The sequence below is a fragment of the Canis lupus genome, chromosome 29 (assembly GCF_003254725.2).
Source record: "Canis lupus dingo isolate Sandy chromosome 29, ASM325472v2, whole genome shotgun sequence".
In the NCBI taxonomy this organism is placed as follows: Eukaryota; Metazoa; Chordata; class Mammalia; order Carnivora; family Canidae; genus Canis; species Canis lupus.
The window spans coordinates 8,294,558-8,320,603 of NC_064271.1; the positions used below are offsets into that span (position 1 = coordinate 8,294,558).

The window sequence follows — 26,046 nt, forward strand, 5'->3', positions numbered from 1 at the left end:
ATCTGTGACCCAAGAATGAAAAAGCGGTGGCCCTTCCAGTTTCTGAATTAGATTTGTCACATATCTCGTACCTTGCATCAACGTCATTCTCTACTCAAATCTGCCCTGCCTTCCTAGGGCATCTGAGAACTTGGAGACACTTTCTGAACATGTCAGAAGCTCCTTCTGGGGCATCCTTCTGGGTGGAAATCCTGAAACTATCTTCAGTTCTTTACTCTCTTTTGCTCATTATTCAGCTACCATGTTCTTTTTCCTCCACAGCTCTTCCAGCTGCCTCTCCACCTCTGTTCTCATTTTCAAGGCTCCCAGTGCCTTCCCCACCCCACGGTGGTCTCCCTGCAGTTCATGTGCTGCTTTTGAGCCCTTCATATGTCTCACCTTCATGTCACCTACGTGGTGCACAGGAATGGATGGGGGTTGGGAGTAGGGAAAGAAATGTAGAGTATTTCCTTTCATTAGAGTTATTTTGATAATTTAGACAGGGCAGGACTTTGAACTGTGATGAAATGATAGACATTTTCTTCATATGCTCATAAGTGAGCGTGTGGCCGATGAAATGGTCCCAGTTGTTCCCTGTCAGTCCTGAGTATTTTCCTCACTCTCTGGGATGCAAAGTTCCAGTGAAAACGAAGACACCTAAGTCTGGAGCACACAGGGGTCCTGCTAAAACGACTGTGCTGAAATCACTAGGGACAATAAAAAAATTAGAAGATCTTTACAAGACTGAAGAACAATGATGTATGATTAATTCCAACTCCAGTTGAGCCAAACTCCATATTCTCATTAAAGTTCCTTCTCCATCTTTACAATATGTGGTGCTACCAAAGTTAGAAAGCAATATGCTTATGATGATTTCTCAGACATTAAGGGCAGATTATGGTGTTCGTGGATTTTTCAGTCCAGTTTTTCAAGCTGCTTTGGTCCATGTCACTATCTGTATACGTCTCACAGAAAAACGAAGCAGAGAACTAAATGTGTAACTGAAAAAATTAATGGAGATAATATGGAAGCATAATGCTAAATTAGTATATGGAATAATCTAGTTTCAATTACTCATGCTTTATTAATAATCTCCATTATTACTGGTAAGTAAGCATTGGTTGAATGTCATAAGTGATAGAATAGCATAGAAGTAATCAGGTAGTTCCTGAGTAGCAGTATAATTCTGTATAATTAATTTTCCACCCATTATTTTCCTGTTATCTTGAGAAGAAAATCTATCCCCTTAATGTGGACCCTCTTTTGTGGGTTGAAATATCTAGCAGGTATTGGGGCTCCTGGGTGGCTCAGTCACTTAAGTGCCTGACTCTTGATTTCAGCTCAGGTCATGATCTCAGGCTCCTGAAATCAAGCCCCACATCACGCTCTGTACTGGCTGGCCATAGAGCCTGCTTGAGATTCTCTCTCTGATTCTCTCACTTCCAGCTTGCACTCTGTTTTTCTCTAAAGATATAGATATAGATATAGATATAGATATAGATATATAGATAGAGGTAGATATAGATATGGATAGAAGTTATTAAAATGGAACTTGAGCAATCCAACTCTCCAGACTTATTCTACAATGTCAACATAAGGGAGAAAAATTGGACGGTTCCAAACAGAGGATGAATTTTATCCTTTTTTCAGTAATAGTGGGAAATCTTAATTTGGAGCAGTTAAACAATACGAGAACAGATGAAGAAATTTTCCCTTTATAATACCATTACTACTTGCTTGGTGAGCCCAGAGGTCCCCCTTCTATGTAAAGGAAACATTTAGACTTTTTTCCATTGAAGTTGGATTGGAGGTAGTTAGGACACATTAAACCAAGACTCAAGGCAGAGGCAGATACCATTCTTGCTGGAGAGTCCATGAACAAGGTACAGGCATCTGTAAGCAGTACATCCTCTCCCGATGGCTATGAAGCATGTTTCTAACAGAGCTTTGCAGTGCAGACAATATGTGGGACCTACTGAGACTGATATTATAGACTGAATGTTTATGTCTCCCCAAATTCATATGTTGAAGCTCTAACTCTCTTTGTGAGCATATTTGGAGATGGAGCCTAAAGGAAGCAAGTAAAGTTAAATGAAGTAATAAGAATGAGACCTTGTAGGGGCCTGGGTGGCTCAGTGGTTGAGAGTCTGCCTTCGGCTCAGATTGTGATCCCGGGGTCCCGGGATCGAGTCCCGCATTGGCTCCCCACGGGGAGCCTGCTTCTCCCTCTGTTTATATCTCTGCCTCTCTCTCTGTGTCTCTCATGAATAAATGGATAAAATCTTAAAATGAAAAAAGAGAATGAGACCCTGTTAATACAGGCTCCTCAGGCTGCTAGAACAAAATACCATGATTGGGTAGCACGAACAATAGAAATTCATCTCTTATAGTTCTGGAGTCTGAAAAGCCCAAGGTCAAGGTATTGGCTGATATAGTTTCTGGTGAAGTTCTCTTCCTGGCTTATGGACAGCCACCTTCTCTGTGTCCTCATATGGCAGAGACAGAGAAAAAGATTGTTCTAGTGTCTCATACTGTTCTTTTAAGGGCACTAGCCCAATTGGATTAAAGCTCTATCTCCAAATACAGTCACATTTGGAGTTAGGACTGCAAATATGAATTTTGGTTGAAGGGGACACAATTCAGTTCACAGATGGACTTGATCCAATAGGATTAGCGTCCTTATAAGATAAAGAATCAGAGACCTTATGCTCCCTACCCATCCCACCCCCAGCCTACATGTACTATGTGAGGACATAGTGAGGAGGCAGGAATCAAATTGTCTGGAACCTTGGCCTTAGAATTCTAGCTCCAGAACTGTGAGAAAGAAATGTCTATTGTTTAGGCCCCTCCAGTCTATGGTAGTTTGTTCAGGCAGCCTATGCTGGCTAAGAAAGATATGGATAGACTTTTGGGTTGCTCAGTGTCCATGTTGCTCCCAAGTACTAGACATAGATTCTGTCACTTGGGCAGAGCTGGTCAATCTCTTCTACCTGAAGTCCCTCATGGTCTGTGAGTCCCTTGTTCTCTCTTCACTTGTCCCTTTTAAGTCCCAGCCCTTCCAAACTTGACAATCCTGATCCTTCTTCCAGAACCACAGGGCTCTCTGTCCTTCTCCTCATACTCATTTGCTTCTAGCTACATGTTACACTACTTCTTTTGATTAACACATACTTCCTTTTCTTGAAAAAGAGACTTCCTTTGGTAATTTGAAATTATATATATATGTAGAGAGAGAGAGAGAGAGTCTGTTATGGGTATTGATCCTTTCTTTTTGCATTTCTGCTGTAACAATGCTGTTCCTTCACCAGCCAATGTATATCTATGGCTAAAAAGGGAAAGTGTCACAGACAAGAACCTATGAACCACAAACTACCTTAATATATTTCAAGATATTACCTTCTTTCTTCTAATACTGAATGAAAAAACAATAATTCTCTGCTTTGAAGAAGGTTACAGACTAGAGGAAACAATATACAAGCATGGAAATGACCATATTCTAAGTAGAATGTGATCAATGCTGTAAAAGAAGTTCAATTATACGCTGAAATAGGAAACAAATGAAAACAAGGACACTTGGGAAATGTTGAGTAGAAAATAATCTTATTTAACTTTTTTCCCCTTTCAATGAGAGTTGAAAGGGAACCTGATAAAAAAAAAGGCATTCTAGGTGAAGAAAATAAATATAAGGAAAAAATAAAAGGAGTGAGAACTATCCTTAAATACTTTAGTAAAGCTTTTCCACAAATGTGCTCATTACAAATATGCATTTTCTTTTATTTAAAGCACTTTTTTCTGGAATTCTACTTGGAAACAATCTGTTTGCTACTGTCTATATTACTGCTTACATTGGAAATTTAAAGAAAGCTCTTTATTTATTTACACATTCTTATTCAGGCATTTCATTACTTCATATTGCTTTTCCTCACATATTCAGTAAATAGATGGCAAAGTTGACTTCACTAGGAGAGAAATGTTTCCTCTTGCACTCAGGAAACTTTACTACCTACTTTTACCATTAAAGTGAGTCTTTGCCATCTGTTTTTGTTGAAATAGAATCTAAAGGTCTTTTGATTCGAGGCTAGAGAGAATCAAGTTGCCTCCATTAACAGGGGCAGGATGAGGGTTCACAAAAGATTGTGTGTACACAGGACTCAGGAGAACCCCAAACAACCAGGCGCTCGGAAGGGCATGGCATGTCTCTCCATCCCACTGCTCCACCGCTATTGTGACCAAAGAAGTCCTCAGCTTCTACCCCTGACCTCCAATTGCTTTTCATGGTTTCTTCTTCCCATAATTCCAGTTTCCATTTCACACCTTCTCTGGCCCCTGTCTCTCTCATGACCTTTCAGACCAACAATCAGTGCTCATTTCAATTTGAATTATTGAGAGAAGATATTTAACCAGTTTTGCTCATTATTTTGAACCAGGCCCCATCTTGTTTGCTATCCATCCTGTGAACTGTTGACCCTTGTGTCAGGAGTCCATTTCTGGTGCAATCAACTTGACTTGGAGTCCCCATGGTCTTTGTAGGGGGCTGGCTCTTTCATGGGAGTTGGAAAAGATGATTTCACTTGGAATATAGTCTGTAGCGTCATGATTGACATCTTTGGCAGAGGGACAGAAATTCAGAGTAACTGGAAGTGAAACATAAGTTTCCTGACTCCCAGATCTGGCTCAGTTAAGAAGCCAAAGAGTTCCATGAAAAAACAACAACAAAAACCCCATAAATCTGCTCATTCACATCCAAACACATGTCACCGTAAAATCATGCTCTATTTTAAGGTCAAACTCTTTTGAGGTTTTAATACAATATCAAAGCTAGGATTGGTATCTTATTATCTACATCAGCGTGTAAGTGGCAGCAGATAGCAAGATGGAGAGGGAGAGAAAGAGAGAGGTTGGGTACTTGCACTTTTTGCTCAAATCACAATCTTTGTTTTTCTTAAATGTTTAAGAAAACTCTGTAACAGTTCCCTTCCTTATGTGATATATAATATGAAGTGCAATAAACTGAATGCTTATGTCCCCATAAAATTCATAGGTTAAATACTAACTCCCAATGAAATGACATAGGGTAGTGGGGCTTTGGGAGGACTGTGTCCTCATGAATGGATGACTGTCCTTATAAAAGAGACTCCAAAGAGCTCCTTCACCCTTTCTGCCCTGTGAGGACACAGCCATCTATGAACCAGGAAGCCAGCTCTCACCAGACTCTGAATCTGCCAGCACCATGGTCTTCGACTTCCCAGACTCTAGAACAACTCTGGTGTTTATAAGCTACCAGATGATAATATTGTGTTAGAGCAACTCAAATGGACTAAAACATAAAGTAAGCATACTCTGTATTAAAGATGAATCATATTAGGGTTTGGCTTACTTTGCCTTGATGATGATTTATTTGCATTTGAAGTTAAAATTTAAGTGGAAGCCTACAGAAGAAATCTTTATAGCAGGTCTTATATTTAGTTTTCATTTTAGGAGAAGCTTTGCATTGTTGTGCAGCTAGAAGTACAATCAAAGGAGAATTGCACTTGGAGTTTGAATACTGAATTCAATATTGAATTGAATATTGAATATTGATATTCAATATTGAATTCTTGCCCTGACTTTGCCATAACCCTTCCATGCTGGGCCACAGTTCCCTCAACAGTATGATGAGGTATGCTCACTTTTAGCCCTGAGAGGGGACAACGTGGGCAAAGGACTAAAGCTAGGAAAGTTCTCCCCACCTCTCTTTCTTTCTTGGCTTAGTTCACTCCTGCCCAAGTTGTCAAACAGGGGAAAAATTAGTTCTCAAAAGTCTAGGAATTATTTTATTGTGTGAAAAACTTTAAAAATCATTGCTAACTCTTCCTAAATGAAAGCAGCCAGCATTCAAAGCCGCATTACTCCATTTATGTGCAATTCTAGGAAAGCCCAAAACATAGTGATGGAGAATAAATGAGTGGTTGGTTGCTTGTGGGTTAGAAAGTGGGGGATATTTACAAATGGGGAGCACAAAGGAATGTTTGGAGGTGAGACAACTTTCCTCTACTTTGCTTGTAGTTGATTATGGTGAGAGTTACCTGCATTTGTTAGAACTCACAGACTTATACCCTGATGTAAATTTTATACGGGCCCCTGGGTGGCTCAATCAGTTAAGCGTCTGCCTTCAGCTCAGTTCATGATTCCAGAGCCTGGTATTGAGCCTCACATCAGGCTCCCTGCTGAGCAAGGAGTCTGCTTCTCCCTCTCCCTCTGTGCTCTTGCTATCTCTCACTCTCCTGTTCTCTCTCAAGTAAACACATAAAATCTTTTTTAAAAATTAATTTAAAAAAAATTAATTTTTACTCAATGTAAATTATAAAATAAAATGTAAAATCTCATCGCTGGTAGATATTTCATCATATAGAAATGCCAGTGTGCAAAAATGATTAATTACCCACTTTTCATACACAGTGCTGTACCTTCAGTGATAGTACAGCCATTTTTCTTTATCACCAGCCAGATGGTTTCATTTGTAGGGCCCTTCTGTGCCCCCCAACATTGACCTATTTTCTGACAGAATTTAGAATTCCTGCTGTTCAACATAATGAGGTGGAAACATCTCGCCTCTCAGGGTGCGTGTCCAGCTCGCCAATGAGCATGCCTTTAGACTGCCGGCAATGACATGGTAACCTTAAGCACTGAGACTTTCCACTCGGGCACAGATTGAATGTTGTGATTATTACTACTGGTAGAGGCTGGTGATGAACCTACAAAGAGTAGCAAAAGAATAATTGATGAAAGGAAGTTTCTTCTCAGTTTAATCAAAGAAGAAAATGGTTCTGCTCACAAGAACAAGGCATAAGAAACTTCTTTTGGAATACTGGCATTGTTAGAATGGAAGTCTCCAGGGTTGCTTTGCTATGGCTCAGCGATTTTGATGGGGGGAATTTAAGCTCCTCCTGGGAAAACAGAAGTTAAGTTTATTAGAAAGTTATATTTAGTAAGTTATACACATCATATAAATATTAAGGCTAAAGTCATATTTCATATTCCCTGGCTATACATTGAACCTCATGACATCCAGCCATCCTCTGCTGTGCTCACCCCACAGTGTCCTTCTGTATAATCAGCCTATGACTTTAGTCAATGTGTAGTAGGGTCATACTTAGACTTCATCTTGATTCATCAGGAAATGTTCTGTGGTGAAGTTAAAACAATAGCAACAGAGAGCAAGACTTGTGTCTTGGCCCAACTCAGCTACTGACTGGTTATAATTCGTGGGATGAATCCTCAACTTTCTATGAATCTCACTTTATCACTAAAAATTGAGGAAAGTAAGAATTTTTGTGTTCCCTCAAAGGTTTTTTTTTGGGGGGGAGGGTGTTGTTTTTTAAAGATGTATTTACTTTTAGAGAGAGGAGGGAGAGAGAGAGAGAGAGAGAGAGAGAGAGGGACAGAGAGAGCAGGAGAAGGAGGGGTGGAGAGAGAGGGAGAGAGACTACCAAGCAGATTTGCACTGAGCACCGAGCCAGATGCAGGGCTCAATCCCACAACCCCGAGATCCTGGTTAAGCCAAAACCAAGAGTCAGACACTTAACCACCTGCACCCAAAATGTCATTATTTCAGGCATCCCAAAATGTTTTTGACAATCTATCAAAATAAGCAAATGCCATACAATATTCAAGTATTTCTGTTGTCATTGTAATGGGCATCAAGAATGAAGATCTGAATGGTAAATGAAAATAGGGGACGTGAGGAAAACAAAGCCATTTTTCTCCCCATCCCTTAGCCTTGACATTTCAAGTCCAAACAATTGAAATTACTTGCTATGCTCCATTTTCCTTCTCCCCTCCAATTCTGACTTCCTGCTCTCCCAGGACCACACACCAGAGCCACCTCAGCAGCACGAGTTTCCTAGCTGATCTCCCCATGACCCTCAAATCACCATGTTAAAAGCCTGACATTTATCATCCCCCTGACCTTTTCCTGCTTAGAAGCTTGCTTGGACTCCACTTGGCCTGCCCAGAAAAATGTCCAAACATTATCTTAAGTCATTTTGTAAAATCAATCTGCCTAAGTCCAATAAGAGTGTTCCTTAATTCCTTTCATATGATAGATTTGCCAAGAATCAGAATCATCTTTTTCAGGGTTTCCTGTTGCTCTTTTTTTAAATACAGAATATGCATAAAGTTAATATGCAGTTCAACAGGGCCAAGTTTAGTCTTGAGCTTTGGATTCAATTTCTGTAAACTGTCTTCCCATGCTTTGCAGAAGCATTTGCTCTGAGGAAAGTCATGATTGTGATTTAATATCTCTTAACCACATCTTTACCCAAGTAATTTCTCATAGTAGTCACCAAATTCAAGATGAATCATCAATTTTGTAATCCTAACTGGGACAACTGGGCACTTTTCCTTTTCAAGAAGAAATTGAGGGAGCTTTTAATGCAGCGATTACTATTTATTGCCAAACATTGTACTTTTTTTGCTAAAAAATTAACATGCTTAGTAGAAAACAAAAAATTGCATTATTAGACCCTAACCAAGAAATTTAGCCCTTTCTGCAATTGCCTTGATAATAATTTCTTTCCTAAAATGATAGCTTGGGGGTGTTTCTCTTCTGGATGTTTATTTCTCAAAGCAATTTTCTGGACAAAATGAAGTGGAGCATTGCCCCCAGCCCTTTTGCCAGTTACATTAAGTGAAAATGACAGTGTTTATTAACCCTCTGGCCTCTCTCATGGTTGTCCTTTCTGAATCAATTGTCATGATTTACAGAGAAGAGTACCATCCTGATTTTCCTTTTTTCCTCTGATTACACTTTCAGCACTAGTGGAAGCTTTCCTTGGTGGGAGATGACATTGTCTCAAATACCTACCAAGACTAAGATCATTCAGGATTAATATCATAATATATAAACCCAACTTCTTCCTCCTGTCCACCAGAAGCAGTAAATTTTTAAAAACAGAGAAAATTTTAGTTTCTTCCCTTCAATGCCCTGCTTGTATAGATTTACACCAACACCTTTATCTACATCCTGGAGAAAATGATTTCCCTTTTAATGACATTTCAAAATTTTGAAACAGCTCATTTTCTTTCTTTCTTTTTCTTTTTTTTTTTAAAGATTTCATCTATTTAATCATGAGACACACACAGAGAGGCAGAGATATAGACAGAGGGAGAAGTAGGCTCCCTGCAGGGAGCCCAATCCTGGATTCGATCCCAGGACCCCAGGATCATGACCTGAGCCAAAGGCAGATGCTCAACCACTGAGCCACCCAAGCATCTGAACAACTCATTTTCTAATTAAGTCTGAATAGGCTCATCAAAACACAACTGGCCTTATGATGAATTTGGATTTTTGCTTTTTGTTTGTTTTCAAATTATTTTCATTTAAGTGCATGGGATTCCTTTATGGGATGGAATGGAAGGTAGAAATTAGTGTTTTGCTTCTTGCTCTTGCTAGAATTGGTTTTAAAAGTGTTTTCATGGCTGAAGACTAATGTGATATGTAAGCTCAGGTCCTCTGAGAAACAGAATGAGACATACCAGATATTTATTGAGGAATGCCTTGACAGAGAAAGAGAGAGAAAAAGGAGTAGATAAGAGGAGTGATGCGGGTATGACACCCCTAAAGAAAGGGAAAAGGAAGTAAGAATGGGTCAGAGAAGCATCCTATGCAGTACTTTTCTGTGGAAGTTTCAGCCAGGCTGATAGGGAGCCCTGGGCAAAGAATGCTGGATAGAGGCATCCAGTGTCAGGAGGAAAGATGGGACTTAGGCACCCCATTATGTTCAGGTGTTTGTCAGGATTTGTCAGGAGAGTATGGCTTTGGCATGAACACCATAGTAGATCTGAAAGTGTGACAGCCAATGACACACTTTCCAGTAGGTTCTTTTGGAGGAAAAGCTAAGTGGCATATCTCCACGGCCATCCCATGTGCCAGGAAAGGTCACGTGCTATGGCTATCAATTTGAATTAATACAAGATGTTTCAGTAATATTCTTCCTTAAGGATGTGAGGGCGATCTGGCTGCGACATCTGTCACCCCATTGATCGCCAGGGTTGATTCGGCTGATCTGGCTGGCTAGGCGGGTGTCCCCTTCCTCCCTCACTGCTCCATGTGCGTCTCTCCCGAAGCTGCGCGCTCGGTCGAAGAGGACGACCATCCCCGATAGAGGAGGACCGTTCTTCGGTCAAGGGTATACGAGTAGCTGCGCTCCCCTGCTAGAACCTCCAAACAAGCTCTCAAGTAATATTCTTCCTTCATTAGTTAAACATGTCCACCATTGAAAGGCTCTAAGGAATAAACTCAACTTGGCTTAGAGTAAATGATTTTTTGTTCAAGTATTTAAATTATGTTTCAACAGAAATGAAATCTCAAGCTGAGCAGACAGATTCATGAACTTGTAGCACATTGACTTTTAGAACATTAAATAAAAAAATCCATGACATTTATTGAACGTCCTCTTTATGTTCCAATGTGTGCATGTACTTGGTATTATGTAATATTTGTTTCATCATATAATTTTATTGCACTGGGATTTCAGTTGTTGGGGTACACTTAGACAAATAACTATCATGATTTGGGCTATTCAGACACTCAGAATAGATCAGGAATGCAAAAGTTGAAGAAACAGAGATAAAACGAGGCTGATTTTAGGGTGCGTGGTGGACGGGAGGAAAGTCCAGGAGGAACTCATTTGCTACAGCTGAGAACAGAGTGTTGTTGAGTTACAGGCCAGGGTCTAATTGTAGGAATTGAGCTACCAAGTCAGAGAAGAAACAATAGCAAAATCAATCTAATGTGATTCTGTTCAGAAACAGGATCCACCTCAGTGTCTGCACCCGTGGCGACTAGGCTGTCCCTTCCCAGAATGTCAGAGGAAAGGAAGGGGAAGATGAGAGGAGTCAACATATCATCGCATAACTGAACAGAGTTATCCATTAGGCTGGGACCAAAAAAAAAAAATGTAGATGAAATATGTCTTACTGATTCTTAAGTTCAGCCTTTATTTTTTACAAGGCAACTATAAATAATTTGACAAGCCAAATTCTACTCATCGTAAACACCTCAGCTTATTTTCACTGGCGTTGAACACTCTGTTCCAACTGTCACAGCAATGAATAATGTATCACATATACGAGTTATATGCCTGGTAAGAAGGCCAGATACGCAGAGTAGGAGGGACTGTGTGGGAGTCTCATTGTGATGCCTTTTTCCAGACATCCAAAAGGTAGGACAGAAATGGTTTTCCCTAACAGCAGAGATGCAAAGGAGGTTAGATGTGTGGAGTCCTTAGGGAAACTTACACAGATGAGAGGATGCTGCAGAAGTAATCTTTGGTAAAATTTGGAGACTGGGCACAGGGATTAAGCTGGTAGGTTTCCTCTTAAGTTATGGACTGTCCACTCAGAATTTTAAACTTCTCTTTTATTCTACTTTGGCTTGAGATTCTGGTCCAGTAAGAGTCAAGTTAGAGTCTTGAAAACCAAGCAGTTAAAGTTAACTGAAGTTTCAAACAAAAACACAGGAAGGGCACCTGGGTGGTATAGTCGGTTAAGCTTGGTTTCGGCTCAGGTCATTATTTCATGGATCGTGGGATCCAGCCCCACATGAGGCTCTGCACTTAACACGGAGTCAGCTTGTGGATTTTCTCCCTCTGCCTCTGCACCTCCCCCTACTCATGCTCTCTCTAAAATAAAGAAATAAACAAAAGCACAGGAGTTAAGTTTACCTTCTGAAGTGGCATAACTGAAGAGATTTCACTCATTTTCTGGGTGATCTCTATGAAAAAAAGAAAGAGGACATATCTCTGTGGTGAAAGCATAAGGCACTTTTACTGAGAGACTAACAAAGACAGCATAATATGCCCAATAGCTAATTTTCAAAAAAAAAAAAAAGAAAGAACGGAAGATCTATGTATAAAATTAATGTTTTCATAAAGTTAAAACACAAATAAGATGAATCTTGATCTATTTAATTCCAATCAAACATGTTATGGTAAGAACCAATATAAAACAGACCCACAACAAAACAAGTTACCTACTAGGAGAAAGAACTACCAGATACTTATCAGCCCTTATCATTAACTAGAGATGAAACCCAGAAACCCCAGTGATTTAAATAAGAAAGGGATTGCCATATCTGCAGCATTAAAACTGCAGCATCATCCTTTCTCACAATGATATGCTTTTAGTTTTTAAAATAACCTTGACAACTTAGGGTTGCTTTAAATCTTTGTAGTTAGTTATTAAAATAGAAAGGAAATACTGATGGAAAGAAATCTGTGGTGCTGCAAACTAAGGATATGACTCTGGTGTAAAAGATGAGAAGGCCACTTGAAAAGAAATAGAAACAATGACATTGTGGCCTTAGGTTTAAATATAGCCTTTTCCTTCAATTCCTTGGCATTCTATGTTCCATGTGTAGCACGGCTTGTATAACATAATTTACTTTCATTCCATACAGTAGCATCTGTTGGCATCTTACTGGGAAAACCTCAAAATCAAAAAAAGCTTAAAAGTGAATTAAACTGAGCAATAATGAATAGCTGTCTGCTATTTTATTTTTCTAATACAGACTTTGCAAAACTTTCAAAAAGAATCATTTAAAACTCTGAGTGGGGGGCACCTGGGTGGCTCAGTCAGTTGAGCGTCTGACTCTTGGTCTCAGCTTATGTCACGAGCTCAGTGTGGCGAAATCGACCCATATGTCAGGCTCTGTGCTCAGTGGGGAATCTGTTTAGGATTATCTCTTCCGCCACCCGAGCCCCCCCCCCCCCCCCCCCCCCCCCGAGCTGCTCTGGGTCCCGCGGTGCGCGCTGCAGCCCTTAGGGAGCTCGGCGCACTCTCCTGGGTGCGCAGTTGCTGTTACTGTCCTGCATCACTTGCCATCAGGGAAATACAAATCAAAACTACAATGAGATACCACCTCACACCAGTGAGAATGGGGAAAATTAACAAGGCAGGAAACAACAAATGTTGGAGAGGATGTGGAGAAAAGGGAACCCTCTTGCACTGTTGGTGGGAATGTGAACTGGTGCAGCCACTCTGGAAAACTGTGTGGAGGTTCCTCAAAGAGTTAAAAATAGACCTGCCCTACGACCCAGCAATTGCACTGTTGGGGATTTACCCCAAAGAGACAAATGCAATGAAACGCCGGGACACCTGCACCCCGATGTTTCTAGCAGCAATGGCCACTATAGCCAAACTGTGGAAGGAGCCTCGGTGTCCAACGAAAGATGAATGGATAAAGAAGATGTGGTTTATGTATACAATGGAATATTACTCAGCTATTAGAAATGACAAATACCCACCATTTGCTTCAACGTGGATGGAACTGGAGGGTATTATGCTGAGTGAAGTAAGTCAGTCGGAGAAGGACAAACATTATATGTTCTCATTCATTTGGGGAATATAAATAATAGTGAAAGGGAAAATAAGGGAAGGGAGAAGAAATGTGTGGGAAATATCAGAAAGGGAGACAGAACGTAAAGACTGCTAACTCTGGGAAACGAACTAGGGGTGGTAGAAGGGGAGGAGGGCGGGGGGTGGGAGTGAATGGGTGACGGGCACTGGGTGTTATTCTGTATGTTAGTAAATTGAACACCAATAAAAAAAAGATAATAATAAAAAAAAAAAAAGATTATCTCTTCCTCTGTCCTTCCTCAACCTCTCCCCCGCCCCCCCCACACTCTCTCTTTTTCTCTCTAATAAATAAATCTTAAAAAAAAAAAAAACAACCTCTGAGTGGGTGATGAAAAACTTATTTTCGGTTGTTTTAGGTTATAACTGGGTGGCAAAGCCCACTTTAGCCAAGGGTAAATCAACAACTGGTAGAGGTAGTTTCCAGTTGGCTACCAGGGTCCTGCTTCTTTGCTGGGCAGAGGTGCCACTATTTATTTCAAGCATCTTTTGAAAGTGCCCACTTACACCAATTTTCCTAACATTATTTCAATATTTCTGAAAGAGAAGAAAAAATTTGAAGAGAGCCATTTTAGATACACAAATCTCTACTATCTGGTAGATATTTTGCTAATAATAATACAAGAAATCCAAGCCCCTCAGATGGAAAAACAAAATGCAATTTGATTAGCATAAAAAAACTTATAGTGTGCCATCTTACAAGGTTAGCTACAGTTAGGAATGGAAGCATGGGACAGAAAAGAATTACACCATCTTCTCACTGTGTTACTAGCCATGCAATCAGGGGAAACTGCTCAACCTCACTCTTGGACTGATCAGCTTCCAAGTGCTGGGAAGTTTAAAGTGGCATAGTCTATGCAAGTCCTTGGCTCGGCAGCTATCAGTCATTCCTCCCCAGATTTATTCATTCATTCATCTCTCTCTCTCTTTCTTTCTCTCCCTCTCTCTCCATGTCTGGAATAAAGCAAATGTCTTCATTTTTAAGGGGAAAAACAAAGCATAGAAACAGAAAGTACAGATTAATGGCTTTACCATACAATTTTTTAAATGAGAATTAAAACGTTTGTGAGCACTTACAGAGAATGTGGAATCAACATGAGTTCATTAAGAAAATTATGCCCAATAATTTCATCTTTTTTTTCTTTTCTAAATAAAAAGGAGTGGAGGAGGGGAATAACTTACTGCTATTTCTGGCAATATGGCAGACTGGATAAACAGAAAACTTCTCCTAGGATAAAATGCCTAAAAATACTTGATTTAATTTAAAAAACATAGAGTGTCCTTTTAAAGCTTGGTTCAGCTGAAAGTAAAGGAAGCTGAACAATGCACACCAGAAAGCAGATTGCACATGGCTCAGGGGGAGGGGAGAAGTGTGGGGGTGTCAGGTAAAAGCTATGTTTGTCTGGGGATATCAGCCTGTGTTTCCTGGCCTGACCTGGTCTGTAAGAAGCAAGCATGGTTCCAGAGGAAGCCTAGGACCTAAGCGTGGAAAGGGGTCTGATCAGATATGCCACATGCCTGCCTTGGGACTCTGGAGAGAGATAAAGAAGTCCCTTAATCATAAGCCAGACATACATGATATGCAGTCAGAATCCCAATTGCTTATGTGGCCTGAAAGTCCCCTAACTGAAAATCTAATTTAAAGTGACTCTAGTTCGATGGTGCTCCCAGGTGCCAGCAGAATACAAAATTTCTCACTGGGAACTACTCGGCACATTTAGCACAGGAATTCTCAAAGATAAAGATCAAAAACACCTAGAAAATGCAACAGTGAAAAAGATATCAGATTTTAAGACATCAAAGGATTGATATCTTGTAATAAATCAAGCAAAAGATGCTCAAATCCTTTATGCGAAAAAAAGGTATATAACTTTCTTGAAAGACATATTCGTTCATAGGGAGACTCAGTACAGTAAGGATGTTAATTCTCACCAAACTGATTAATTGAATCAATGAAATTTCCAAGCATAATCCCAGTAGGGTTTTGCATGGAAGTTGAAAAATTGATTCAATTTTATGGAAGAGCAGAGAACCCCATATAGCCAACATATTCTTTAATAAGAAGTCTAAGGCAGTAGCTGGGGTAGAGAGAGGATTTGGCTCCCTAGAAATCAGTAACATAATCAAGACAGTATGATACTGGCGCAGGGCTATGTAAACTGGCCAACATAAAATGATAAAGTCTGGAAAACAGAAGTGCATATATATTGAGCTGATGAGGGAACAGAAGGCAAGCTGAGGACAAAGCACAAGCTGACATCTCACAAACTCCCACCCTCAGTCCCAGGTTGGACATGTGTGACATTTCCTCAGCACTCCTGGCTGCCCTAAAGCTGAGGGAAGGGAAAACAAATGGTTAACTAATGGAGATCACAGTCCAGCAAGACATGGGGGACTCAGTTTATAAATGTCTTAGTGATTCACCAGAAAAAAGCATTCTTATCAATAACCTAACTTCCAGAAGGAAACTCCCAACTATCTTAATGTTAATGCTTTACTGGGGTCGGGGTAGGGTGGGGGTGGGGGGGAACAACCTTGACTTGACAATGGCAAGGCCTTCAAAGTCTTGTAGGTCCTCTTCAACATTCAAAAGTTCTTTTAAAAACCTTCCTTTCCTTTATGTCCCTCAACACCCAAATAAATAAATATACATTAAATATATAATGTATATTTATTTCTTATATAATTTATATTTATTATATAATATATATATTTATACCAGTCACCCCTCACAACCCCAGGGCATCAGCTCTTTCTGTCTACAGGTCCTGCCCCCATGCCTTAATAGAATCATCTTTCTGCACCAAAGACGTCTCAAGAATTTTTTCTTGGCCTTGGGCTCCAGACCTCACCTACATTCAAAAACTCTCTAGAGCTGCAGTGACAGTTCAGTAAAGAAGGAATATAGTATTCAATAAATGGTACTGAGGTGGTGGTTATGTATTAAGAGAATTGAAGAGGATTTCTCAATGATCTGGATTTTAGAGTTTCTTTTAAAGAAGGCAATGCACATTCTAGGGAAAATATTAGTAAACTCAAGAATCTCTGAATTAAGATCATTTATTAAAAGCCATATTAACAAGAATCAAGAAATAAGCCACAAACTGGAACAAAAAAAAAAGGTATTTTTAAGACGTGATTGTTGAAAGATTGATATCCAGAATGGATGAAGAACTCCTAAAAATCAATGCAAAACAACAATCCAATTGAAAGTTAAATAATGCACACAAACAGGCATTTCACAGAGGACAAAACAAGAAAGGCCCATCAACAGATGCTCAGACTCATTAGTAACCAAATTGAAACCACACTGGCAGGCATACCATTTTACATCAGCCATGGGGTCCAGATTTAAAACGTGGATGTTTGGCAAGGTTGTAGCTAATGTAGAGGCGCAACCAGCCTGAGCAATGGACACCTGAGTAAGGTAGGAGGACCCATGGCCTCCCCAGCCCAGCACCCCCACTGAAGGCAAACACACCTCTTAGACGCCCACCCTCAAAACATCCATAAGCCCTAGCTGGCTTACTACACCCGGGCACAGTTACCAAAAAAGAACAATTCTACATGTTCTCATACCTCCTCACCTTCCCCCTTAACTACAGCCCCACCCCCGCCCACCACTGCTACCTTGCAGTCTTTTTTTTTTTTTTTTTTAGATTTTATTTATTTATTCATGAGAGACACAGAGAGAGAGAGGCAGAGACACAGGCAGAGGGAGAAGCAGGCCCCATGCAGGGAGCCCTACGTGGGACTCATCCTGGGACTGGAATCACCCCCTGGGCCAAAGGCAGATGCTCAACCGCTGAGCTACCCAGGTATCACCAGACAGTCTCTTACTGTCCCTCCCACTGCTCCCTTGAGGTGTATTTAATAAATTTCCATCTCCTTTACTCTGCCTCTGGTGAATTCTTTCACTGCCTCTCAAAGCCTGGTATCCACCCTATCAGGTGCCCCACAGATGACAGGAACTTTTAAGCTCTGCCTTTAGACTGCAAACTGATACAATTGTTTTTGGAAAGCCTTTTGATACTACTTAGTAAATTTGAACATAAAAACACACAATTACCGGCAACTCCACTCCCAGTTTCCCTCCTTAGAAAAACTCTTGCACGTATCTAAAAGAACACAGATGTAAGTGTTCACAGCATTATGCATAATAGCAAAAAACTGGATACAAGGAAGAAGTTAAACTGATATAAACAATTGTATTGAAAATGCACCAGATGTAGCCAGATACAAGCATTCATGTGAATGGATCTAAAAATATTATGTTAAAGAAGAGAAATTCGTGTAAGAACACATAGGGTATTAAGATTCCCATTTATATAGATTTTGAAAAAGAAAATTTCAACTATTGTTTCTGGATACATACACACATATGTGGCAAAAATGTCAGAAAAGGAAAGTTAATTAAAAACTACGTTTGGGATAGCAATTGCCTCTGGGGGAGGCTGGGAAATAATTATGAAATAGTACACAGAGAACATCAAAGTCCTGACTCTGTTCTATATCTTAAGCTTGAGGGTAGATACGAGTGCCTGTTTATTATTATTTTCAAAGAGTTATATGTTAGCTGCATGTGCTATTGTGATATAATAAGAAATATATATATTTTCATCTGCAACCCCAGGATCCTGGCAGAGCCCACAAAGCCCTTGTAATTTCCTAAGTGCTAACAGAGATGGGAACATCTTTTGTTACAATATTTGGTTTTGACCCCAGTTCCTGATACAGCTCAGAAATTGAACAATAAAGATGAAAGAAGCACATTTCGTTACTCATATCAACCCCTCCTCAACCACATTTGAGTTTATGTTAATGAAGTGGCTCTTAAGAAACTCCTAAGCATGGGGGCTGGTTGCTTGGGGAACCAACCATGTGATCAGAGGGCTGGAACTTTTGGTCCTACCTCCCTCCACTTACAACCTCCAGGAGGGAAGAGGGGCTGGAGATTGAGTTCAGTCACCAATGGTCAGTGATTTCATCAATCTATGTAATGGAACCTTCATAAAAACTCTAACCAAAGGGGTTCAGAGATATTATGGATTGTTGTTCAAGAACACATCGGTTGGCGGGGAATGGGGTGACGGGGTGATGGGCACTGAGGGGGGCACTTGATGGGATGAGCACTGGGTGTTATACCATATGTTGGCAAATCGAACTCCAATTTAAAAATATACATATAAAAAAAAAAGAACACATCCATGGGCTGGGAGGTTGGCGAACCCCAAATCTCCTCTGGAACAGAAGCTCCTGTGTTCACTTGGACCCTTCCAGATCGTACTAGATAGATCTCTTCATCTGGCTCTTCATTTTTATCCTTTAAAACATTTTTTATAATAATAATAAATCAGTAGTAGTAAGCAAACTGTTAACCTGTGTTCTGTGAATCATTCTAGCAAATGATTGAACCTGAGAAGAGGTCGCCGGAAGCCCTGATTTATAGCCAGCGGTCAGAAGTACAGGTGACAACCTGGGACTTGTAATTATTATCTGAATTCAACAGTGGTCTAGTGATATTGAGCCCTCTTCACCCGAGTGGTCTATGCCACCTCCAGGTAGTCATTGCTGTAATTGAACTGTAGGACACCCAGTTGATGTCCACTGAGAATTGGAGGCTTGTTTGGTACAGAAACCCTCACACTGGTGCCAGAAGTAGTGAGTGTAGAGAAATTATGTTTTCTATTAGCATGATTTTTGTTTACAACATTTCACAGTAAATCTTAAGTGCCAAAGGTATAGTACTTAGTGATTTTATTATAGAGTAAAATCTTGACAGTTGGATATATTTATAACTAATGTAATTAACGACCTAAGAATATTTTTTGGAGGTCTCAAATGTGCTGTGGAACTTGGCCCTAGAACTTGAGCTCCTTCTTTTTCATTGCCTGTGTCCAGGTGATCCTGAGACCTTGCACAAGGTCAACATATAAGCCATTGCTGAGCTGATAGCATCCTGAACTAGTACTGCTTATATTCCCTCTATTGGGTGTCTTAGAGTTTAGGACCTAGGGCTCAGTCGGTTAAGCATCTGACTCTTGATTCCAGCTCATGTCATGATCTCAGGGTCAGAAGATCGGGGCTCTGCATCAGGCTCCATCCTCAGCAGGCAGTCTGCCTGAGATTCTCTCATTCTCCCTCTGCCCCCTCCCTCTGCTCATGCTCTCGCTCTCTCTCTAAAATATATAAATAAAATCTTTAAAAAAAAACAAAACAAAACAAAACAGAATATAGGACCAGGCTAATGGAAAAAAGTGAAACAAACTTCAGGGGATGAAGCTTTGAAATCATAGGGGATGGGGAGATTATTATCATATATATGACAGTGGGCTGCAAATATTTGGAACAGTAAGGAGGTTTCTTCTGCATTGCTCCTGAGAAGGCCTTTGCCCACTTGAAGGAAGCAGACTTCAGCTCATCATGAGAATGAACTTTGCAAAAATTTGAATTATCCAACTAAAATTGAAAATGAGGTGACAAGCTCACTAACTGGGCATGTCTCATTCCTGCTGGCAGCCCCACTGCCCCCAGTTTTCAACCAGACCCTTAAAATTACCGTTAATTATCCCAGAGACTAGGACATTTCTTGAATAGAAAAGCAGAGTCCTCCTATATGTTTGTCATCAGAGTCCCATAAATTACCAGAGGTACACGAATTATCCAGAGCTAGTGAAGATGAGTTAAGTTGATCTAAGATGCTGATCTGCTTTGCTCCTGGAAACAATATCAATTCTTTCCCTTTTTATGAGAATATTTATCCTTGGCTTATATCAGGTTGATTCTTGGTCCCAGTATTCCTATTATATATCTATGTTTTCTGATTGCAATCTGCAAGTGATACTGAAGATTTATTCACTACTGTGTCTACTCCATCCACAGAGTTAGAAAAACTAGATTAGGATCTGCTAAAAAGATGTTGCAGGGGTCAGACAAAAAAGCAAATGCAGCTCTTGAGGAAAGAAGGATGGTAATTTCCAAAAGTCATGCCATTTTGAATATTAGCATGACAAGTAATGCCTATGAACTACTTCGCTGGCTCAGGGGACAGAGATGCCATTACCTCTTACTTCCACGGGTTATTGTTCAAATCCTCTGAACTGTTAGTGGAAAACATAGAATCCTTCTGGAGGCCTTTCCAACTCTAATACACTCAAACTGTCAAGAAAAAAAAAAAAAAAAAGCCCTGGGAGTTGATAACTGGTTTGTTGGAGGTGAGGATGGACAGATAACAATCCTGCCTCTAGAGGCAGGCCTCTGATTCTCTGCTGCTTCTTACTGCCACAGGGTGGCGTGTGGTCTTGCAAAAAAACGTGTCCCCCTGTCCGGATGCTCTACGTAGTTGTCAGTGTTGACTCCCACTTAGATCTCTGCCTCTGTAGGTGCCCAGCATCAGCTCTCCAAGTGACCATATCATACCAGGGTCGTTAGACCTTCGGGTGCAGAAGACTCAGTCTTAGGCTATTCTGAAACCAACCCTTATTATCAAATTCTGAAGGCCCTGACCCTGAACCAGAGCTCAGTTGCTCTCTGCCATTTTAAGCACGTGGCCACAGGCACCTGGGTGGCTCAGTTGGTTGAGCATCAGATTCTTTTTTTTTTTTTTCAAATATTTTTTTGTAAAATTTATTTATTCATGAGAGACACACAGAGAGAGGCAGAGATACAGACAGAGTGAAAAGCAGGCTCCCTGTGGGGAGCCCGATGTGAGACTCGATCCCAGGACCCAGGGATCATGCCCTGAGCCAAAGGCAGACACCCAACTTCCTCGCCATCCAGGTGTCCCAAGCATCAGACTATTGATTTCAGCTCAGGTCACGATCTCAGGGTCATGAGATCGAGCCCCATATCAGGCTCTATGCTGAGTGTGGAGCCTGCTTGGGATTCTCTCTCCTTCTCCCTCTATCCCTCTCTCCCACTCTCACAGACACACTTGCTTGCCTGCTCTCTCTCTCTCTCTCTCTCTCTCTCTCTCTCAAAAGAACAAAACAAAACAAAAGCATGTGACCCTCTGGCTGTCCTGGTATCTGTTACTACAGGGCCTCCCTAATGAACCCTATAGGTCGTCTGACTTTGAATCTCAGAGAGCATCACTCAGATCCTTTCAGGAAGTACTTCTGCCTCTTTATATCATGCAGAAATTTATCATCTAGCACATCTCCTTCTAAAGCCCCAAAAGGTTTCATTTTATCTTTCCCCAGGTCCAGGAAGCATCTTCACCCATATTTCAGGAGTCTCTCTGAAGCAATTCTTCAAGAAACAAAAATGTCACTCTCAACACAGCATTCAGGCCCTGGCTATCCTGGAAAATAAATGGTCCAGGTGCCTCACTTACTTAGTATCTACCCTACTTCGGGCATAAAGCTCACTATGGCTATAACCCAAATGAACAAGGGGCCTTGTAAAGTACCCTGCTCTCGCTTGAAAGCTAATGAATGCTCTAAAGGTTGGAAGTTGGATTCTGCTCCAAAAGCACTGAAGGGTAAAGTCAATGGTCACTGTAGCTTTCTTGAGCTATATTACCTCTCATGACACTCTGGACATCTCTAAAATTATTTGTTTTTTTTTCTAGTCCAAATCTTCTCATTTTATTTTCCCAACCTTTTATTTCTAGAATTCAAACCTATAGAAGAGTTATAAGAAAGTTTAACTTGATAAAAACCCCTACATCCATCATCTAGATTCACCAATATCTTTGTCTTGCTGATCATTAGTTAATTCCAGACATTGTAATATTTCATGTCCAAATTTGTCAGGATATTTCTCCTAAGAATAATAATATCCTTCTACATACTACAGGCTATACAATTGTCTCCCTCAGGAAATTACACTGATATAGTATTATTATCTAGGATATGTGCCATGTTCAAATTCCTCCATTTTTAAAAAACTTTTCTTCTGTCCAACCAAGGAGTTTCCATGTCATGTTTCTTTAGTCTTCTCTATTAAGTAGTTCCTGTTGCTGATATTTTCCCAGCTTAACTTAGATATCATTGAAATACAACATCATGTAAATTTATATACACAAGATGTTGACTTCATACATTTGGAGACCACAAAATGATTACCACCATAGTATTGCTGACACCTACATTATGTCACACAATTACCATCTCTTGTTTGTGATGAAAACATTTAAAATCTACTTTCTTAGCAATTTTCAATTCTATAATACAGTATTATTAACTATTGTCACCATACTGTACATTACATCCCCAGAACTTATTCATTTTATAACTGGAAGTTTGTATTCTTTGGTTAGTATCTCCCCATTTCCTCCAGCCTCTATCCCTGGTAATCAGTGCTGTACTCTGTTTCTGTGTACTTTGCTTTTCTAGATTCTACATATAAGTGGTGTCATACAGTATTTGTCTTTTTCTAACTTACCTCACTTAGGATAATATCCTCAAAGTCCATCCATGCAGTTGAAAATAGAAGGATTTTCTTAGTTCTTGTGGTTGAATAATATTCCATTGTATATATATATCACATGCCCTTTATCCATTCATCTGTCGATGGACACACAGGTTATTTCCATATCGTGGTTATTTTGAATAATGTTGCAATGAATACGGGTGTGCATGTTGTCGATATTTTTGAAGAGCTCAGGCCCATTGTTTTGTAGAATGCTCCTTTGGATTTGTCAGATTCTTCTCTCATAATTAGATTCAGATTAGATACTTTTAGCAGTTCTATTATGCTATGTGTGAAACATCCTCTTTAACTATCTTTGTTTCTCCCAAAATACCTTTCTTTAAGGCAGTTTCCACATCTCTGGCTCTCTCCATGGCTACACTATGATTTCTGTGGACTCTGGGCATTTGTCCCTTTGCAAAAATATTATAAGTTATGTTTTATGCTGTGTTGGTATAAAGGTTAACATGATCAGTTTGAGTTGATTATTATATATTCATTAATATTCATTTTTTTCGTCTTATTTTAACAGAAATTAAACTGACAGCCTCCCGGGAGTCCTTGAAACTAAGGCCAGCCCTAAGCATTCTCTTTCTTCCTTGTGTTGTGCTCTCTTTCTCTTTCCCCAAATCTGTAGGCTTACCAGCTCTCCATTTTACCCCTCCTTTACAAGCTACAGACACCCAAGAACATTATTTACCAATACCTAGGGACTGCCTGAAGCCTGGGGTTTCTTCCAAACTAATCCGAGCTGCCATTTATTTAGCACTTACTATGTCCCAAGCCCTCAGCAAAGCACTGAATATCATGTCATTTAATCATCACAAAAGCTCCCATTAGAAGGGTACTATTATCCCTATGATATAGATAGAGCAGCTAACGCTTCTAAAGGCTCAAGTAGCTTGCCCAAACTCTACTATCATAAGAGGTGGGCAGGATTCAGACCAGATCCATCTCACTCCAGGTCGCAGGGCAGCCTCAGCTTTTGCCTGGAACCTGTAAGGGGCTGTGGACCTGGAGCCGGGACAGTGGAGGAAGGAAGAGGGTAGGGCAACGGGAGGCTGTCCTGGTTGTTCTCTCCCCATCTGCAGAGGGGAGGCACTTGAAGCCTGTCCTCTCCTCCATTTACTCATGCAAGGTGCTTGAACATAGAGAAAGTCCTTAGAGACTCTGGATAAATTTCCATAGGAAAACAGAAAAGCTTTTTGTTCAGCTGAATTCTATCACATAAGCACAACCACTCCCTGCCCCATCTTAGGTTCTGCCTATAAAGCAGTATGCTCTGGCTGACACAATAGACACTAACAGGGCAGGCTCTGAGAGCTTAATGCTTAATAAATGCCTCTTATTGCCAGCACTAAATACAATTTTTTAGTATGTGCCAACATTCTAAAGTTGTTCTAAAGTTCAAGTTATAAAATGAAAACCTTTTAAATTGAAAAAAAAAAAAGACAAAGATGATTTAAATACAAACAAATCTATGTCCTTTTAATTTTATTTTAAAGAAATTCATTTAAAAATTTTCTAATGCTCAGTAGAACACTTTGGTCATCATTCAACAGTGTTTTTTGGATAACACGTATTTCTGGACTTGAGGACAGAACATTTGTCAAATTCCCTGCTATCCACAGAATACAAGCTAAGGGTACTGTGCTTCATCTCTCAATAAGAACGAAAGCAAGGAGCTTGATTTTTTTTTTTTATTAGGCATGCACCCAGGCTCCCTTAGAAAACAGAGATAAGAGCAGAGCATGTCTTGGTGAGTAATAGAACTCTGTTCATTAGCTGACTGAGGCGGTGGCCAGCAGCCAACACAGCACCAAGTAATAAAAGCAATGGCTGTGTGGGCTGGAGGTAAAGGTGTCTGAAGGGAAGGCTGTGACTAAGTCTCCACTAATCACTGTTTCATCAGTGCCTCACTGTGGAACCTTCCGCAGGCATGCTGAGATTCCCACTCAGACTTCAAGGCATCAGTTCAGAGGATGGGAGTTATGTCGGAAAACCCTTAAATTACACTCCCTTATAACCCCAAGTGTGAAATAAACATGAATCTATACTGATATAAATAAATGACTGAATATACAAAGAATGGAGAGAAGAGATATCTTTTCCTTATAGAAGAATTCCAAATACGACCCCCCATTCCAGACAATGGAGCTTAATTCCCCCATATCCATCCTCCTGGATAGGTTGGACATAGTGACTTGTTTCCAAATAATAGAGTAGGGAAGGGGAAAAGGGTAACTTTACAGGAGACAGACCTGGGAATACTTGCTTAGCCAAGTGTAGGTTCCCATCGCCAGGGATGTCACATGAATGTCATGGACTCCCTGATAAAAGTGACAAGAATGGGACTTCAGCTTTGTGGTACTCATCTGAAACCCAGAGTATCAGTCTCATCATGAGGAAGACCTCAGGACAGACCAGATTGTCTGGATCCCTGACCAGCTCTCCTTAAGACTGTGAAGGTCCCAAAAGACAAGGAAAAGCCTGAGACCCTGTCACACACCCAAGGAAGCTCAGCAGATGTGAGGACTAAATGCAATGCTGTACCCTGAAGCAGATCATGAAAAACCTGAAAGTTTTCCTGATAGAAGCATATTGATGTCACATGCTTAGCTTTGACAAATACGTCATGAAGATGTTAGGTATTGACAATGGGGGACCCAGGTGAGGGGTATTCTGAAGCTCTGTGTTATTTATTTTTTAAAGATTTTATTTATTTATTCACAAGAGACACAGAGAGAGGCAGAGACATAGGCAGAGGGAGAAGCAGGCTCCATGCAGGGAGCCCGATGCCGAACTCGATCCTGGGGCCCTGGGATCATGACCTGAGCCAAAGGCAGATGCTCAACCACTGAGCCACCCAGGTGCCCCAGCTCTGTGCTATTTTTGCAACCTTTCTGCAAATCAAAATTATTCCAAAATAAAAACTTAAAAAAAAAAAAAAAGTTTGCTCCCTAGGAAAGGAGTAGGTTACTAGGGATGTAAACTCCTTGGGATATTCTATAATCTAATTCACAATTTGATTCCCCATCCCCACATTTGACTTATTTTTGCAATACGACTTTTTGTATCCAGGGATTTCATTCTCTATATGCCTTTTGAAATCAAAATGCTTGTTCAAGCAAGCAGCTGTTGATAATCTTCCAGCAGCTAAGGTATGCACAGCCTGAGACTGAAGGCCAAGCCTAAAGAGTTGATAGAACTTTTGATTTTAAAGCGTTTTAATGTATTCTAGCTCTAAATAGCTCTCCG

The 26,046-nt window shown here is 40.3% G+C and overlaps 1 long non-coding RNA gene across 2 annotated transcripts in view; it reads right to left on the reverse strand.

Moving 5' to 3' along the window:
* Window positions 1–6,747: 6,747 nt before the first annotated feature.
* The window catches only part of LOC112678476 (uncharacterized), a 34,856-nt gene continuing 15,557 nt past the window's right edge, over window positions 6,748–26,046 (reverse strand). Inside the window, exons 4-6 of one of the 2 annotated variants that reach the window (XR_007407144.1) lie at window positions 22,762–22,883; window positions 11,685–11,734; window positions 6,748–6,905 (exon numbers count right to left, since the gene is read on the reverse strand). This is a non-coding gene — a long non-coding RNA (uncharacterized LOC112678476). The remainder of the gene's footprint in view (window positions 6,906–11,684; window positions 11,735–22,761; window positions 22,884–26,046) is intronic. The other variant, XR_003147602.3, reaches the window with a different exon arrangement.